This window comes from Dromaius novaehollandiae, unplaced genomic scaffold (genome assembly GCF_036370855.1).
Source record: "Dromaius novaehollandiae isolate bDroNov1 unplaced genomic scaffold, bDroNov1.hap1 HAP1_SCAFFOLD_31, whole genome shotgun sequence".
Classification (NCBI taxonomy): Eukaryota; Metazoa; Chordata; class Aves; order Casuariiformes; family Dromaiidae; genus Dromaius; species Dromaius novaehollandiae.
The window spans coordinates 2,868,294-2,885,424 of NW_026991289.1; the positions used below are offsets into that span (position 1 = coordinate 2,868,294).

General features: G+C 55.2%; 2 pseudogenes; one reads left to right on the forward strand and one right to left on the reverse strand.

The window, feature by feature from the left end:
* The first annotated feature begins 262 nt into the window (after positions 1-262).
* LOC135325549 (class I histocompatibility antigen, F10 alpha chain-like) lies at positions 263-2,797 on the forward strand (annotated as a pseudogene).
* An 11,821-nt stretch (positions 2,798-14,618) lies between these two features.
* LOC135325520 (class I histocompatibility antigen, F10 alpha chain-like) lies at positions 14,619-16,456 on the reverse strand (annotated as a pseudogene).
* Between the last annotated feature and the right edge of the window lie 675 nt (positions 16,457-17,131).

Sequence of the window (17,131 nt, forward strand, 5' to 3'; positions counted from 1 at the left end):
CGGGAGCCGCGGCTCGGCCCTGCGCAGCGCCCTCCGCACGCGCCCTCGCTGTCGCTTCTCCCAACCTGCCGCGCCGGGATCTGCCCAGCGCCTGGTGACGCCTCAGCTGACGCGAGCCGCTATTGGCGGGTGGGACAGAGTGCAGCCAATGGCGGTGCACAGCAGCGGAGCCAATGGCGGTGTGGGGGCGTGGCCGCCGTGGGCTTCGGCGCTGCGTGAGGGCGACGGCGATGGCAGTGAGGAGGCGGTAGCGGGGCGGGCGATGGGGCCGGGGCTGCTGCTGCTGCTGGGGGGCGGTGGGGCGGCGGCGAGTGGTGAGTGCGGGCGGGGACCCCAGCCCCCCTCTGCCCTCCCCCGCTGCCGGGCTCCCCGTCAGCGGCCCCACGGACCGGCCTGCAACCGCCCCCGGGAGGTGCTGCCCCCCCGACCTGCCCCCCGGGACGTGCAACCCCCCTGGACCCCCCCGGGATGTGCTGCCCTCCCGGAGCCCCCCAACCTGCCCCCCCGGGACGTGCTGCCCCCCCGACCTGAACCCTGGGACATGCTGCCCCCCCGACCCGCCCGTCTTGTCCCCCCGGGACATCTTGATCCCCCAGATGCCCCCCAGTGTGCCCACCCCAGCCCCTCACTGCACCCCATGTCCCCGCAGGCCCCCACTCCCTGCACTACTTCAACACCACCGTGACGGAGCCCAGCCCGGGGCTGCCCACCTTCGTCTCCGTGGGCTACGTGGACGGAGAGCTCATCGATCGCTACGACAGCGAGACGCAGAGAGCGGTGCCGGGCGCGGCCTGGATGGAGCAGGAGGGTCAGGACCACTGGGACGAGGAGACCCGGATCAATCAGGACTGTCAGGAGACTTTCCGTGTGTACCTGGACACACTGCAGAAGCGCTACAACCAGAGCGGGGGTGAGCACGGGCCGGGGCTCCCGGCGGCAGCTGCTCGCCATCAGCGCTGGGGGCTGTGGGGCTGGGGTGCCCCCAGCCCTGCGCTGGGTGCTGGGTCCAAGCCCCTCTGCTGCCCCTGAGCTCCCGTCTCCTTGCTTGTGCCTCAGGGTATCACACAGTGCAGCGCACGTACGGCTGTGACCTCCTGGAGGATGGCGGGACCCGGGGCTTTATGCAGCTTGGCTACGACGGGAAGGACTTCATCGCCTTTGACAAGGACATGCTGACGTTCGTCACGGCGGATGCTGCTGCGCTAATCACGAAGAGGAAGTGGGAGGCTGAGAATGAGCCTGAGCGCTGGAAGCACTACCTGGAGAACAGCTGCATCGAGGGGCTGCGGAGATACGTGGAGCACGGGAGGGCCGCGCTGGAGAGGAGAGGTGAGGGCGAGGCGGGACCCCCCGGACATGGGGACGGGCCCCGGGCTCGGTGCTGGGCCCAGGTGCCCGAGGGCGCTGCTGGCGGCGTGGTGCGGCGTGTGCGTCCGGGCCTGGGCGTGAGCTGCCTGACCTCCCTCCCTCACGCCGTCTCCCCAGAGCGCCCTGCAGTGAGAGTGTCGGCCAAGGAGAGCCACGGCTTCGTGACCCTGTCGTGCCGGGCTCACGGCTTCTACCCGCAGCCTATCAGCATCAGCTGGCTGAAAAAGGGCCGCGTCCAAGCCCAGGAGACCAAGCAGGGCAGCGTCACGCCCAACAATGATGGCACCTCCCTGCCTGGGCCAGCATGAAGGCCCTCCCCACAGAGAAGCACGAGTACCAGTGCCGTGTGGAGCACGCCAGCCTGCCGGAGCCCGGCCTCTTCTCCTGGGGTGAGCGCGGGCGGCCAGAGCCCGTGGAGTGCCCGCTGGGGGCAGCTCCCGGCCCCTGCTCCCAGCCCCGCTCTCTTCCAGAGCCACCGAGCTCCCTGCTGCCCGTTGTCCTCGGGGCGGTCATCGCTGTGGTCGTCGTCATCACGGCAATTGCCGGCTTTGTGGTCTGGAAGAGCAGATGGGGTAAAGCACGGGGGCCGAGGAGGTGGGGGGAGGGAGGCCGGGAGGAGAAGGGGCTCGAGCCGGAGCCCTGGGGCCGGAGCAGAGCCGGGCTGCGAGGGGCCGCGTGGCCTGATGCCTCTTTCTTCCCGCAGGGAGGAAGGAGCAGGGGTACGCGATCGCCAAAGGTGAGTGCCGGGGCCGCTCCGTCCCAGGCCGCGCCTGGCAGCGGGGCAGCATTTGCTCTCTGGTTTCTGGCGGCCGCGGGGCTGGCGCGTCCCGTCCCCCGCCTGCCCCTATCTCCTCTCTTCCGTGCCCCGCAGCTTTTCCCCGGCTGCAGGGCAGGGAAAGGGTTGGCGTCCCGCCGCTGGAGGCTGAGGCGCCTGGGCGCTGCCCTTTGCTCCTGGCGCCTGTGAGGCGGCTCCAGGGCCGGGTCCCGGCCCAGCGGGCTCTGCCCTGGCCCGGCTTTGCCCGCGGCTGGTGCGGGGCCCGCAGTGCCACTGGCACAGGGCCGGGGCTCACTGCCGCTCCTCTCTCACAGGCCACGACGGGGCATCCAGCAGCTCCAGAATGGGTCAGAGGTGGTGCTGGGAGCGGGGCGGAGGGCCCTGGCCCGTCGCGATGCCAGGCTGGCACCCGCCATGGGGCTGCCAGCGGGCCGGGCGCTGCGGCTGGGTCCTCGGGGGCTTCTGCCTGCTCCCCTGGCTCCGGGAGGGGGGATTTAGCCCCGCAGCGCAGCTCCCATGGGGAACGGCGATGTGGGGCTGGGACCTGCAGGACAGGGCGCGCACGGGGGTGCGGGGGTACCCCCCGCCCCCCACACCTCTGCCTTTATTGATTTTTTCTCTCTTGTCTTTCCAGGAAGCAATGCCGCCATTTAAGCGCTCCGTCTCCTCACTGCAGCTCCCGGGATGCCGCCAAGCCCCCTCGGCTCCCACAGCCTGGGAGCAGCAGCACCCGACGCCCCGCTCGAGGCTAAACCCGCCCCGTTTGGGTGCTTGGGCGCTGCGGGGTGCAGGTGGGCACCCAGGGGCAGGTCGGGGGGCTCAGGCTTTTGTCTCACTGTGCCTTGGATCTGCTCCCTGGCTCCGACGTGCTGCAAAAAGCTGTGAAGGTGGCAGGAAGCCCCCAGAGAAGAGGAGCGCTCGGAGCCTGCTCCTGCTGTGGTCCCAGCTCTGAGCTGGGGTAAAACCAGTTTTATCAGTGTGGGAGGCAGGGTTTCCATCTGCCAGTTGCCTGGGAAATAGAGAATTTGCTGGATTTTTTCAGCACTTGTCCTGGTGGCTCTCTTCGAACAAGAATGCTGTTTCTGTGGTGGGCCTCTGAACAAGAATGCTGTTTTTTTGGTGCGTCTCGTAGCACAGGAACGTTGTTTTTAGGTGTGTCTGTTACGACAACAGTGCTGTTTTCTGACTGTACTGTTATGGAAATTAGGCTTGTCGGCCCCCATAACAGGGCCCGACCCTAGGTTCCCGCAAGTAAAATTCAGAGCCAAATCAAAGCAAATTAAATAATTAAATTTTAGTAACATGCGTGCAGTAATTACAGCTCGAGCTGGGTGCCTCCAAAGAGGGACCCCAACAAAAAAAAAAAATCCTGGGCAATTATAGTTTTTTCAACTTAAATTTCCCACCCTTCACGCAGTAGTTAGACCAACAGTAATTTTTTTGGTCTGGGGTCTCCTGCTCCTCATTGGATCTCATCGTTGTTCCTAGGCAGGCTCTTTTTCTCCCTTATCTTTACTGTTGTGGTTTCTGGCGACGGTTGTACCTTCGTTTCTTGCTGGGTCTTACTGTTGTCTCTCAAGGTCCAGAGGAGGAGGAGGAGGTGATTCTAAATCATAACAACTAACACTGCCCCAGCAGTGAGCTAAGGCTTTGCCCCTCAAGGTCCTAATGCCCTGCACTGGTCTTATTTCAAAGCCTTGGCACCCTCCCTTTGGGAGTGTGAGACGCAGGAATGCAGACTGCTTGTAACTCCCTTATCTTCCCAGCTGGAACCAGCTCTGAGGCCCTTTTCTTACTGGGCTAAGTAAAAGTTCATTATTTTCTCTAAGTGCGGCCTAAGGCTTCAGCAAATGTAGCTCCTCATGCTAAGCAAGTTTTAGAGAAGTTGTGCTAAGCGGCTACCTCTAGACAGTTTCAGTTTGCTATTCTTTAACACTGCCAGCACTAGCTGCACACCCAGGGGCTGACCTGCTGGATCCAAGCACTGCTGCTCAAGCCCGTTCCCCTCACTGGCAGCATACAGGAAAAACCCCACCTGCCCTGCCAGGCCTAGAGCCATGTCATCACACTTGGTACTTTCCAGGCAGGATCCTTGGTGCCCATACGGAGCAGCTGTTAAAGAATAGCGAACTGAAACTGTCTAGAGGTAGCTGCTTAGCACAACTTCTATAAATCTTGCTTGGCATGAGGAGCTAAATTTGCTGAAGCCTTAGGCCGCACTTAGAGAAAATAGTGAACTTTTACCTAGTCCAGTAAGAAAAGGGCCTCAGAGCTGGTTCCAGCTGGGAAGATAAGGGAGTAACAAGCAGTCTGCATTCCTTGCAATTACTGTTTTTATAGATCAAGCAGCCCCTGATACACCAAAGTATTTTAAAGAGCATATGCCAGGCTGGCAAGGGGAGGGGGCGCGGAAGAACCAGGGGAGATAGATGGAGTCAAAGTGAACGTGGTGTACAATTAAGAGTTAATGATGTTTGTCATTATTGTGGGGAACAAGGGCACTGGAAGCAGGAATGCCCAGTGAGGCCCCATGTGTTTAGGAATAGAGGGGCCAGCATGAGGCAATCAAATACTGAGAAGGAGACCAGGCAATTCCCAGGCAGTCCACAATGACAGGAGATAGGAGACTCAGAAAATACTGTGGAATTTGGTGTAAATTTATGGGATATAAATTTGGATTTGAAGGGCAGGTAATGGCAAATATAGAAGGTTTAGAAGTTCCCTTTCTAGTGGATACCAGAGCCACCCTTTCCCTTTTAAATTTTGAGCCTAAAGGATGCAAATCATCAGATAAAATAATGATGCAAGGAGTGACGGGAAAAGGCGAACGAATGTTATCTAAGCCCTTATTACTCACTATTGGGGGTAAAACAGTGTGGGGACATTTTATAATTTCCACAGACGCGCCCATGTGCCTTTTAGGGAGAGATCTCCTGCAAGCCTTGGATACTCAGATCTGCTTACACCCGGAAGGGATAAAGCTAATAATTATGGGCTCATGTGTTCTGGCTAAGACACCAGAACCAGAGTCAACTAATCTGCAAGTTCGAACAGGTTTAGAATCAGTTTCTAAAAAATTATGGAGCTCTTCAGGAATGGATGCGGGACTACTGAAATCAGCTAGTCCAGTCTCGATAAAAACAAAGGGGGGATTGCCTCCTGCAGTTAAACAATATCCTATCCCAAAGAAAGCAGAGAAGAGTATCCAAAAACAAACTGATCATTATCTGAAACTGGGTATCCTTAGAGTCTGTGAATCCCCGTACAACACCCCAGTTCTGCCAGTTAAAAAGAATAGGCAAGATTCTGATGTCGATTCGGAGTATCAGTTTGTACAAGACTTAAGGGCTATAAACCAACATGTAGTTGCTCCACATCTAGTAGTTCCCAACCCATCAACCATTTTACTACAGATACCCCACTGGGCAACTTATTTTACTGTGATTGACCTAACAGCAGCCTTTTCCAGTATGCCGATAGCTGAAGATAGCCAAGATCTCTTTGCTTTCACTTGGAAGGGACAACAATTAACTTGGACAAGGCTGCCACAGGGATTTACTGGGTCTCCGACTATTTTTTCGCGTATACTCAAAAATGACCGCTCAGATATCGAACTTCCAGGACATTCTGTATTAATACAATATGTAGATGATTTGTTATTAGCAAGTAAAGATTATGAGACACGTTTAAAAGATACTGTTTCTCTATGTAACGCTCTTGCAGAAAAAGGGCATCGGGCATCTCTGTCTAAACTCCAGCTGTGTCAAAGAGAGGTAAAATATTTGGGTTTTATCTTAAAAGAAGGACACAGGTTAGTTGATCCAGAACGAGTAAAGACAATTCTTGATATGCCTCGTCCTGTAACAAAAAAACAGCTTAGGGGATTTTTAGGAGCTGTAGGATTCTGCCGACCATAGATTCCTGGGTTAGCAGAACTTACTAAGCCTCTGGTACAGGCAACAAAAAAGGAGGAGATAGAGCCTTTGGCCTGGGGCCCAGAAAGGGAGAAAGCTTTTACATCTGTGAAAAAAGCATTGGTTTCAGCCCCTGCTCTCGGGTTACCAGATTATAGCAAACTATTTGAATTATTTGTCCATGAATGACAGGGAGTAGCAAGTGGGGTACTCACCCAAAAACTAGGCCCTCACCATAGACCAGTGGCCTATTACTCCACACAACTAGATGAGGTAGCTAAAGGCACTCCAGGATGCATCAGAGCAATAGCAGCTACTGCAGCTCTTCTTGAAAAAAACATAACCTGCAGCTTTGGGTCACTCATTGACTGTGTATGTGCCACATGAGGTAGAACTGTTAATGAAACAATACGCGACTCAAGCGCTATCCCCACAGAGAGCTCACCGCTATGAACTGATAACACTGCATGCAGATAATGTGACTTTAAAAAGATGCAAGATTTTGAATCCAGCAACACTATTGCCTCTACCGGAGGACGGAGAGCCCCATCATTCCTGTGAGCAGGTGGTCGTCAGCTCGAGCAAGCCCCAGGAGGACCTTAAAGATGAACCTTTGGAGAACCCAGACTTAGTTCTGTTTACAGATGGATCATCCTATTATTTGGATGGAAGATGTCACTCTGGCTATGCTGTCACTAACGTCTTTGAGGTAGTTGAGGTTAATCCTTTGTCTCCGTCTGTAAGTGCTCAAGGAGCAGAATTAATAGCATTGACCCAAGCAGCAAAAATAGGTAAGAGCTTGCGGGTAAATATCTATACCGATTCTAAATATGCATTTGGAGTGTGTCATGCAACAGGGATGTTATGGAAAGAGCGAGGATTCTTTTCGTCATCAGGAAAGAAATTAGCTAATGGAGAAGAAATACATAATTTGCTGGAAGCAGTTCAACTGCCCAAAGAAATTGCTGTAATACACTGGCCAGCCCATACTAAAGACACTACAGAAATTAGCAGAGGAAATGCTTTAGCAGACGCTGTTGTGAAGGCTGCAGCTCGACAACCTCTGAGAGAATGTATGGGGGCAGTTCCAAGGATGGACCAGAGTGAGTGGCCAAACTTAATAGACCCCAAAACTATGTATGAAAAAGACTGCTCAGTGGAAGAGAAAAAACAATGGGAGCAGTGGGAAGCAAAACAAAATGATGATGGAATATGGACAATTGGGGAAAAACCAATTCTACCAAAAAAATATTTAACTACGATAGCTAGGTGGTTTCACAATAAAGCTCATGGGGGAGCCGAGGCAATAGCTAAGCAGGTACAGAAAGTATGGGCTGCTCCAGGAATTTATGCAGCTGCTAGAAGAATAACAAATAGCTGCCCGACCTGCCAGAAGTTTTCAAATAACAAGCCAAGCTCAGATTTGGGGGGGCAACCATGGGCTTACTTCCCTTTCCAGAAGCTGCAAATAGATTATGTGGATATGCCATCTGCCAATGGGTACAAACACTTGTTAGTGATAGTAGATCAGTTATCAGGCTGGGTAGAAGCTTTCCCAACAAGAAAGGCCGACACAGGGGGAGTGGTAAAAGCCTTACTGAAAGAAATCATACCCAGGTATGGGGTCCCAGAAGCCATTGATTCAGATAGGGGTGCCCATTTTACAGCAAGCATAATCAATCAGTTATGTAAATCGTTAGGAATAAAAAGAAACCTACATACTCCTTATCACCCACGATCTTCAGGACAAGTAGAAAGAATGAATAGAACATTAAAAGAGAAAATAGCAAGAATATGCACACATGCTAGCCTAAAATGGCCAGAGGCATTAAACTTAGCTCTATGGGATGTTCAAAATTCTCCACGGCAACCCATAGGACTAACACCAGCAGGAATTCTTTTTGGGAGACATTTGGTGATACCAGGGACTTATATCCCTGCTAAGACCAGCCTATTAGATGGAGGTGAACGAGTAACACAATATGTACTAGCCTTACAAGAACGGTTTAAGGCCTTGCAAAATCAGGCTCAGTGGTTTCAGCCGGTGCCATCAGACATTCAGGCACATGATATACAGCCTGGAGATAAACTGCTGATAAAGGTATTCTCGCGAAAAACAAAATTAGAACCAAAATGGGAAGGACCCTGTACTGTATTGTAAAGTTCTTACTGCGCTGTTAAAATTCTAGGAAAACGAGTGACAGTCCAAGAAGCAAGCACAGCAGAGGTTGCAGCAGAACAGTGAAAACAACCACGTAAAGCTCAATGGGATACACAACTTCCCCAGGGTAATCTGTTCGGACTCGCCTCACTAACACAAATCTCTTTCCCTTTACTGCACCGTGCAGGATGGCAGGCAGAAGTGCCGTGCTGATGTTGCTGTTTCAAACCCTGGCAATGCTACTTTCCCTAACCTGTGGTCAAAGAACCTTAGAGTGGCCATGGTCCCAGGCCCGTGTTAAGTATACCGGAAGTATGGGATTAAATTCTACTAAAAACTTAAACCTCTCAACCCTGGTCATGCACGGAACTGAAGTATACTCAGAAAATGAATGGAGCTGGGATAATACTAATCAACTTCCCCAACTCCTGGGAGGGACAGGAAAGGAAATAAAGATAGGGTGTCGAATGATCAACGGGTCCACCCATGAGAAGGCGACTCAAATCTCTCTCACTAAAATCAAATCAAATGAAAAAGAAAGGAAAATTGGTGCCACTGAAAACCTGGATTGTTGGTACAATTTTACCTTAGAACAGCTTGTTTTAACAGTTTGTCTGTGGGCTCACCACAATGTGGGACTATCATTTAAATTTAAAATAGACATTATTGAGCCCAGCACAGCAATACCTACCCCGACTACAATTATTTCCACCAATATAAATAACTCTGTTACCATGAAGAGTAAGAAAACCTTATCCCCACAAATTTTTGAAATTGGACCGTATGTGATTAGAAATACAGGCCAACAACGAGTATTATTTAATACATCATGGTCTCTCAAACGAGTAGAGCTATTAATGCAAATTAATATCTCTACAATCAAACCGACCTGTTCACCATTCTTAGGTACGTCCTATGTGGGATGGACAGCGTGGTTACATAGGCGAACTCTCACCTCTCCAAAACGAACAAGGAGAGATGTGACCGGTATCATAGGAACAGGATTGGGAGTCCTAAACAGTATAGATGCTGAAGTACTCGTAAATAAACTGAGCACAACAAGTGACTTATACAGATTAAAACATCCATTGAGGTCTTCTTTATTAGCATTAGGAACTAACCAATGGCTTTCATCCGAGATATTACCTGAATGGGAAAAAATGAATGAAAAAGATCACCAATTGATAATAGATGCACTTGGGGAAACTCTGAACTTTTCTGCGGGAACCTAGGGTCGAGCCCTGTTATGGTGGCTGACAGGCCTAACTTCCGTAACATCCTGATTAAACTGATCATTTCTAAAGGCATCTTTTCATCAGATGATCTGGACATATGCACTTTCCATAGTTTCCCAATTTTCCTCCTCCCCTTGCTCTTTGTCATTCAGATAGCTCTCAACTCTCCAGTTGCTGCTCAGAGCTTCTGGGCGTCTGAAGCTTGCCTCGTCTTTCAGCAGGCTCATTGTCTCTTAAACAAACTCCTTCACTGTGTGTCTATCCAGCCTTTCCTATCTATTTGTCAAGAACATTTCCTTGTAGACTCTAGACATCAGTACAGGCAACGTGGAGTTGACATAAAGTTGAGGACTGTATTTTATTTCTTATGAAACTGGATGATGTTTATTTTCGTTTGATCACAATTAAGACAAATCCTTCTGTGTCTGCTTGCAGCTAGTTCTCTAAGGAAAGCAGATGGGAACTGGTGCACAGGAGCTGTAGCATTCAGCTACAGCCTTGAGTGGAAAAAGGTTAGATTTTAACAAGAGTGATCTAAGTCCCCAGTGGCTGATGAGAGAAATGGCAGGGCTGGGGAGCTGGGAGAGAAGGTTGTCCATACATGTCTCCTATCAAAAATACTGCTTGTCCTACATGTCCAGACTTCATCTGGAGACCCAGTGGGTCAGTGTGAATTGGGGAATATGAGTATCGCTTATTCTGAAAACTGAAGAATAAAGAAAGCTTCAGAAGCAGACATCTGTCTTTTTCAGGTGTTCATTGAAATCTGCCTAATTTCAATACTCTCCTGAAAGTTTCCCAATTAGCCACACAAGAATTGACAAAATGAGGAAAATTATGGAAAGATGCATGGTTCCTTAGGTGTTTTTGCATTTTAATGACCCCTCAGCTGTATTTGGTGCTCAGCCTGCAAACCGCAGATGCTGAGAGGAGACTGAACAAACCTCTCAAGAAGTTAAATACAGAAGAAAATTCCAAGTTTCTTGGAGAGTTAACAGGTCTCACTGAGGGTCATTAACAACAAAGCCTCCCCGGGGGCTGATTAAAGCAGAAAGTTGGAGGCCCTGATTGCAGGTAGGCAAAGGCAATGTGCAGGTGGCTCTGAGGCCAAGTCAACCTGGATGTGTGTTATCAAGCAGAGCAGCCAGGCACTGACAGCCAGCCCCTGGGTAGAGTGATCCTTTCCATCATGCATTGCTCAGGGCTCTTCCTGGGGGCAGTGTGCGGGTGGGGGTGCACAATGCTGAGTGCAGGACCATGATACGGCACCTCCTGGGCTCCCAGGGGACAAGGAGGCAGCAAGGCCACAGTGCTTTAAGGAATGACATCTTGTGGGCCTCAGTGGCAGAGGCACCCAGGTATCACCAAGACAACAAAGACCTAGTTCTGTTAGAAGCTTTCAACCCTGGCAGTGCCTTTGGCCATCTTCACCTCAGGCTGTCCTATGCTTTCCCATGCCTGTGTCTGTTTCCTTGCAGAATGTAGACACCCAACCTGCTTCCCCACCTTGTTCTCACCCTGGGATCTCCCAACATCTCCTGATGTCTTCCTGTCCTCACTTGCTTTTCCTTAAAACACAAAGCCAGGGGCTGAACTCAGACTCCCTCTGGGTGTCCTGTTGCACCACAGCACTGCCCTACGAGTGACATTTTCTTTTCTTAATGTCACATCTAAACTCTACAAGCTGCTGTTTGTGGCTCTTTCTCCTTCTCATGCTGTTCCCCACTACCAAGAAAAGCTCCATCATCTCTGAAACCACCCTTCAAGCAGTCACAGGCTCCTACTCTACTGCCCTTTGCCTCCACGTCAGCAGGCTAAAGAAGCCCAGGTCCCTGAACCTCTACTCATGGACAGGGTCATTCCTGCCTAGGCACAGGACTTGACACTTCTCTTGTAAATCTTCACAGGGTATCTGTTGTCCGAATCACCCAAGTTTCTCAAGATCCTTCTGGACAAAAGCTCCTCTGTGTCAAAACAAAAAAACACCCCCCACACACCAAAATAAAAAAAAAGAAATCCCCAGCACCAAAGAGTTAAGGGTAATCAGGAGTGGGCTGACTGTAGGGGAAGGGATTAGGATGGTAAGAGAGACACACTTAGAAGGGGGAAAAGAAAAAAACAAGGAAATTAAAAGCGAAGCAAAGGATTGGTCATGGCTGTCTTGGGGATTCCTGCCAAGAAGCCCTGCATCTGAACAATTCTGCCTGGAGGAGCACAAGAAAGCTGGCCTACTTCCACCGTCACAGGGAACCTGCATGTTTCCCTGACATCAACAAGAGAAGATCGAGAGTGGGATGAATCACGGACTCCTTCAGGGTGGAAGGGACCTCAGGAGGTCTCTAGCCCAGTCTCCTTGCTCACAGCAGGGTCAGCTCTGGGGTCACACCAGGTTGCTCTGGCCTTCATCCAGTCTGGTCTTGGAAACCTCCAAGGGAGGAGACCGTACCGCCTCTCTGGGCAACCATTTCCAATGTTTGACCATCCTTGCAGTGGAAACCTTTTCCTTATGTCCTGCACGAATGTCTCTTCTCTCAACTTATGCCCATTGTCTCTTGTCCTCCCCCCATGCACCCTGGTGAAGAGCCGGGCACCATCTTCTTGATGACCTCCTCGTAGCCATTGGAAGGCTGCCCTGGGATCCCTCCAAAGCCATCTCTTCTGCAAGTAATCAGTAATGAGACCTGCGGAGAAAGCAAGAAGAGATCCCATGGATCCCCAGAAATTGCCCCTTGGCTGGAAGGGCTGTCTCAAATCCTGATGCCCTGTGTGCCATGAGGGCTATCAGGAAAAGACCCTCCGTCCCCCAGGTGCTGCTGGTTGTGGAAGAACGCCCTTGCCAGAGTGGGGGCAAAATCCACCTGTATTTGGAGATGTTTACCGGTGGGCCTCCTTGCCTGTATTCCCCCTCCTTTGATTCATTTCTACTTTCTTCCTCCCATTCTCCCACAGAAATTTATTTGACTCTGGGGTGTGTGTCATGAGCCCATGTCATGAATAAGCCAAGGAGGTCGTATCCAGCCCCATGGCTCAGGGACTGGGATTCTTGGCACCTCAGGAGGGACACGGCCACTTGTGTTAAAGAATAGCAAACTGAAACTGTCTAGAGGTAGCCGCTTAGCACAACTTCTCTAAAACTTGCTTAGCATGAGGAGCTACATTTGCTGAAGCCTTAGGCCGCACTTAGAGAAAATAATGAACTTTTACTTAGCCCAGTAAGAAAAGGGCCTCAGAGCTGGTTCCAGCTGGGAAGATAAGGGAGTTACAAGCAGTCTGCATTCCTGCGTCTCACACTCCCAAAGGGAGGGTGTCAAGGCTTTGAAATAAGACCAGTGCAGGGCATTAGGACCTTGAGGGGCAAAGCCTTAGCTCACTGCTGGGGCAGTGTTCATTGTTATGATTCAGAATCACCTCCTCCTCCTCCTCAGGACCTTGAGAGACAACAGTAAGACCCAGCAAGAAACGAAGGTACAACCGTCGGCAGAAACCACAACAGTAAAGATGAGGAAGAAAAAGAGCCTGCCTAGGAACAACAATGAGATCCAATGAGGAGCAGGAGACCCCAGACCTAAAAATTACTATTGGTCTAACTACTGCATGAAGGGTGGGAAATTTAAGTTGAAAAAACTATAATTGCCCAGGGATTTCTTTGCTCGGGGTCTGTCTTCGGAGGCACCCAGCTCGAGCTGTAATTACTGCACACGTGTAACTAAAATTTAATTATTTAATTTGCTTTGATTTGGCTCTGAATTTTACTTGCGGGAACCTAGGGTCGGGCCCTGTTATGGGGGCCGACAAGCCTAATTTCCATAACAGTACAGTCAGAAAACAGCATTGTTGTCCTAACAGACACACCTAAAAACACAACGTTCCTGTGCTACGAGACGCACCAAAAAAACAGCGTTCTTGTTCAGAGGCCCACCACAGAAACAGCATTCTTGTTTGAAGAGGCCCACCACAGAAACAGCATTCTTGTTCGAAGAGAGCCACCAGGACAAGTGCTGAAAAAATCCAGCAAATTCTCTATTTCCCAGGCAACTGGCAGATGGAAACCCTGCCTCGCACACTGATAAAACTGGTCTTACCCCAGCTCAGAGCTGGGACCACGGCAGGAGCAGGCTCCGAGCGCTCCTCTTCTCTGGGGGCTTCACGCCACCTTCACAGCTTTTTGCAGCACGTCGGAGCCAGGGAGCAGATCCAAGGCACAGTGAGACAAAAGCCTGAGCCCCCCAACCTGCCCCCGGGTGCCCACCTGCACCCTGCAGCGCCCGAGCACCCAAACGGGGCGGGTTTAGCCTCGAGCGGGGCGTTGGGTGCTGCTGCTCCCGGGCTGTGGGAGCCGAGGGGACTTGGCGGCGTCCCGGAAGCTGCAGCGAGGAGACGGCAGGCGCTCGGGCGGGCTGGGCCCCCGCTGCCCACGCTGCCGGGTCCGGCCGCGGCTCCTTGCTTACCAGGATGGAGCGCTTAAATGGCGGCATTGCTTCCTGCAAAGACAAGAGAGGAAAAAATCAATAAAGGCAGAGGTGTGGGGGGCAGGGGGTACCCCCGCACCCCCGTGCGCGCCCTGTCCTGCAGGTCCCAGCCCCACATCGCCGTCCCCCATGGGAGCTGCGCTGCGGGGCTAAATCCCCCCTCCCAGAGCCAGGGGAGCAGGCAGAAGCCCCCAGGAACCCAGCCGCAGCGCCCGGCCAGCCAGCAGCCCCATGGCGGGTGCCAGCCTGGTATCACGCCAGGCCAGGGCCCCCCGCCCCGCTCCCAGCACCAGCTCTGACCCATTCTGGAGCTGCTGGATGCCCCGTCGTGGCCTGTGAGAGAGGAGCGGCAGTGAGCCCTGGCCCCGTGCCAGTGGCACTGCAGGCCCCGCACCAGCCGCGGGCAAAGCCGGGCCAGGGCAGAGCCCGCTGGGCCAGGACCCGGCCCTGGAGCCGCCTCACAGGCACCAGGAGCAGAGGGCAGCGCCCGGGCGCCTCAGCCTCCAGCGGCGGGACGCCAACCCTTTCCCTGCCCTGCAGCCGGGGAAAAGCTGTGGGGCACGGAAGAGGGGAGATGGGGGCAGGCGGGGGACGGGACGCGCCAGCCCCGCAGCCGCCAGAAACCAGAGAGCAAATGCTGCCCCGCTGCCAGGCGCGGCCTGGGACGGAGCGGCCCCGGCACTCACCTTTGGCGATCACATACCCCTGCTCCTTCCTCCCTGAGGGAAGAAAGAGGCATCAGGCCACGCGGCCCCTCACGGCCCGGCTCTGCTCCGGCCCCAGGGCTCCGGCTCGGGCCCCTTCTCCTCCCAGCCTCCCTCCCCCCGCCTCCTCAGCCCCCGTGCTTTACCCCATCTGCTCTTCCAGACCACAAAGCCGGCGATCACTGCGATGACAACCACCACAGCGACGACCGCCCCGAGGACAACGGGCAGCAGGGAGCTCAGTGGCTCTGGAAGAGAGCGGGGCCGGGAGCAGGGGCCGGGAGCTGCCCCCAGCGGGCACTCCACGAGCTCTGGCCGCCTGCGCTCACCCCAGGAGAAGAGGCCAGGCTCCGGCAGGCTGGCGTGCTCCACACGGCACTGGTACTCGTGCTTCTCTGTGGGGAGGGCCTCAAAGCTGGCCCAGGCGGGGAGGTGCCATCACTGTTGGGCGTGACACTGCCCTGCTTGGTCTCCTGGGCTTGGACGCGGCCCTTTTTCAGCCAGCTGATGCTGATGGGCCGCGGGTAGAAGCCGTGAGCCTGGCACAACAGGGTCACGAAGCCGTGGCTCTCCTTGGCCGACACTCTCACCGCAGGGCTCTCTGGGGAGACGGCGCGAGGGAGGGAGGTCAGGCAGCTCGCGCCCAGGCCCGGATGCAGACGCCGCACTGTGCCGCCAGCAGCGCCGTCGGGCGCCTGGGCCCAGCGCCGAGCCCGGGGCCCGTCCCCGTGTCCGGGGGGTCCCACCTCGCCCTCTCCTCTCCTCTCCAGCGCGGCCCTCCCGCACTCCACGTATCTCCGCAGCGCCTCGATGCAGCTGTTCTCCAGGTAGTGCTTCCAGCGCTCAGGCTCATTCTCAGCCTCCCACTTCCTCTTCGTGATTAGCGCAGCAGCATCCGCCGTGACGAATGTCAGCGTGTCCTTGTCGAAGGCGATGAAGTCCTTCCCGTCGTAGCCAAGCTGCATAAACCCCCGGGTCCCGCCATCCTCCAGGAGGTCACAGCCGTACGTGCGCTGCACTGTGTGATACCCTGAGACACAAGCAGGGAGACGGGGGCTCAGGGGCAGCAGAGGGGCTCGGACCCGGCACCCAGTGCAGGGCCGGGGGCACCCCAGCCCCACAGCCCCCAGCGCTGATGGCGAGCAGCTGCCGCCGGGAGCCCCGGCCCGTGCTCACCCCCGCTCTGGTTGTAGCACTTCTGCAGCGTGTCCAGGTACACACGGAAAGTCTCCTGACAGTCCTGATTGATCCGGGTCTCCTCGTCCCAGTGGTCCTGACCCTCCTGCTCCATCCAGGCCGCGCCCGGCACCACTCTCTGCGTCTCGCTGTCGTAGCGATCGATGAGCTCTCCGTCCACGTAGCCCACGGAGACGAAGGCGGGCAGCCCCGGGCTGGGCTCCGTCACGGCGGTGTTGAAGTAGCGCAGGGAGTGGGGGCCTGCAGGGACATGGGGTGTGGTGAGGGGCTGGGGGGGGCACATTGGGGGGCATCCGGGGGATCAAGATGTCCCGGGGGGACAAGACGGGCGGGTCGGGGGGGCAGCATGTCCCAGGGTTCAGGTCGGGGGGGCAGCACGTCCCGGGGGGGGCAGGTTGGGGGGCTCCGGGGGGGCAGCACATCCTGGGGGGGTCCAGGGGGGTAGCACGTCCCGGGGGGCAGGTCGGGGGGGCAGCACCTCCCGGGGACGGTTGCAGGCCGGTCCGTGGGGCCGCTGACGGGGAGCCCGGCGGCGGGGGAGGGCAGAGGGGGGCTGGGGTCCCCGCCCGCACTCACCACTCGCCGCCGCCCCACCGCCCCCCCCAGCAGCAGCAGCAGCAGCCCCGGCCCCATCGCCCGCCCCGCTACCGCCTCCTCGCTGCCATCGCCGTCGCCCTCACGCAGCGCCGAAGCTCACGGGGGCCACGCCCCCACACCGCCATTGGCTCCGCTGCGGCGCACCGCCATTGGCTGCGCTCTGTCCCACCCGCCAATAGCGGCTCGTGTCGACCCAGGCGTCACCAGGCGCTGGGCAGATCCCGGTGCGGCAGGTTGGGAGAAGCGACAGCGAGGGTGCGCGCGGAGGGCGCTGCACAGGGCCGAGCCGCGGCTCCCGCCCCGCCTTGTCGCGCAGCCATTGGCCCCGCCGGCGGCCGCCCGCCAATGGCGCGGCGCGGCAGTGGTGACGCCACCGGGCGCCGGGCTGATCTCCGCGGAGCGCGTGGTGGGCGGGAGCGCGGAGGCCATGTGGGAGGACGAGGACGATGTGGGGATGGAGATGATGTGGGGACGGGGACACTGGGGGGACGGGGATGATGTGGGGATGGGGATGATGTGGGGTTGGGACACTGGGGGGATGGGGATGATGTGGGGATGGGGATGATGTGGAAGTGGGGACGATGTGGGGATGGGACGCCATGGGCATGGAGACGATGTGGGGATGGGATGCCGTGGGGATGGGGACGATGTGGGGATGGAGATGGAGTTGGCTCTGTCACAGGGGCAGGGGGACACTGGGGATGGGGATGA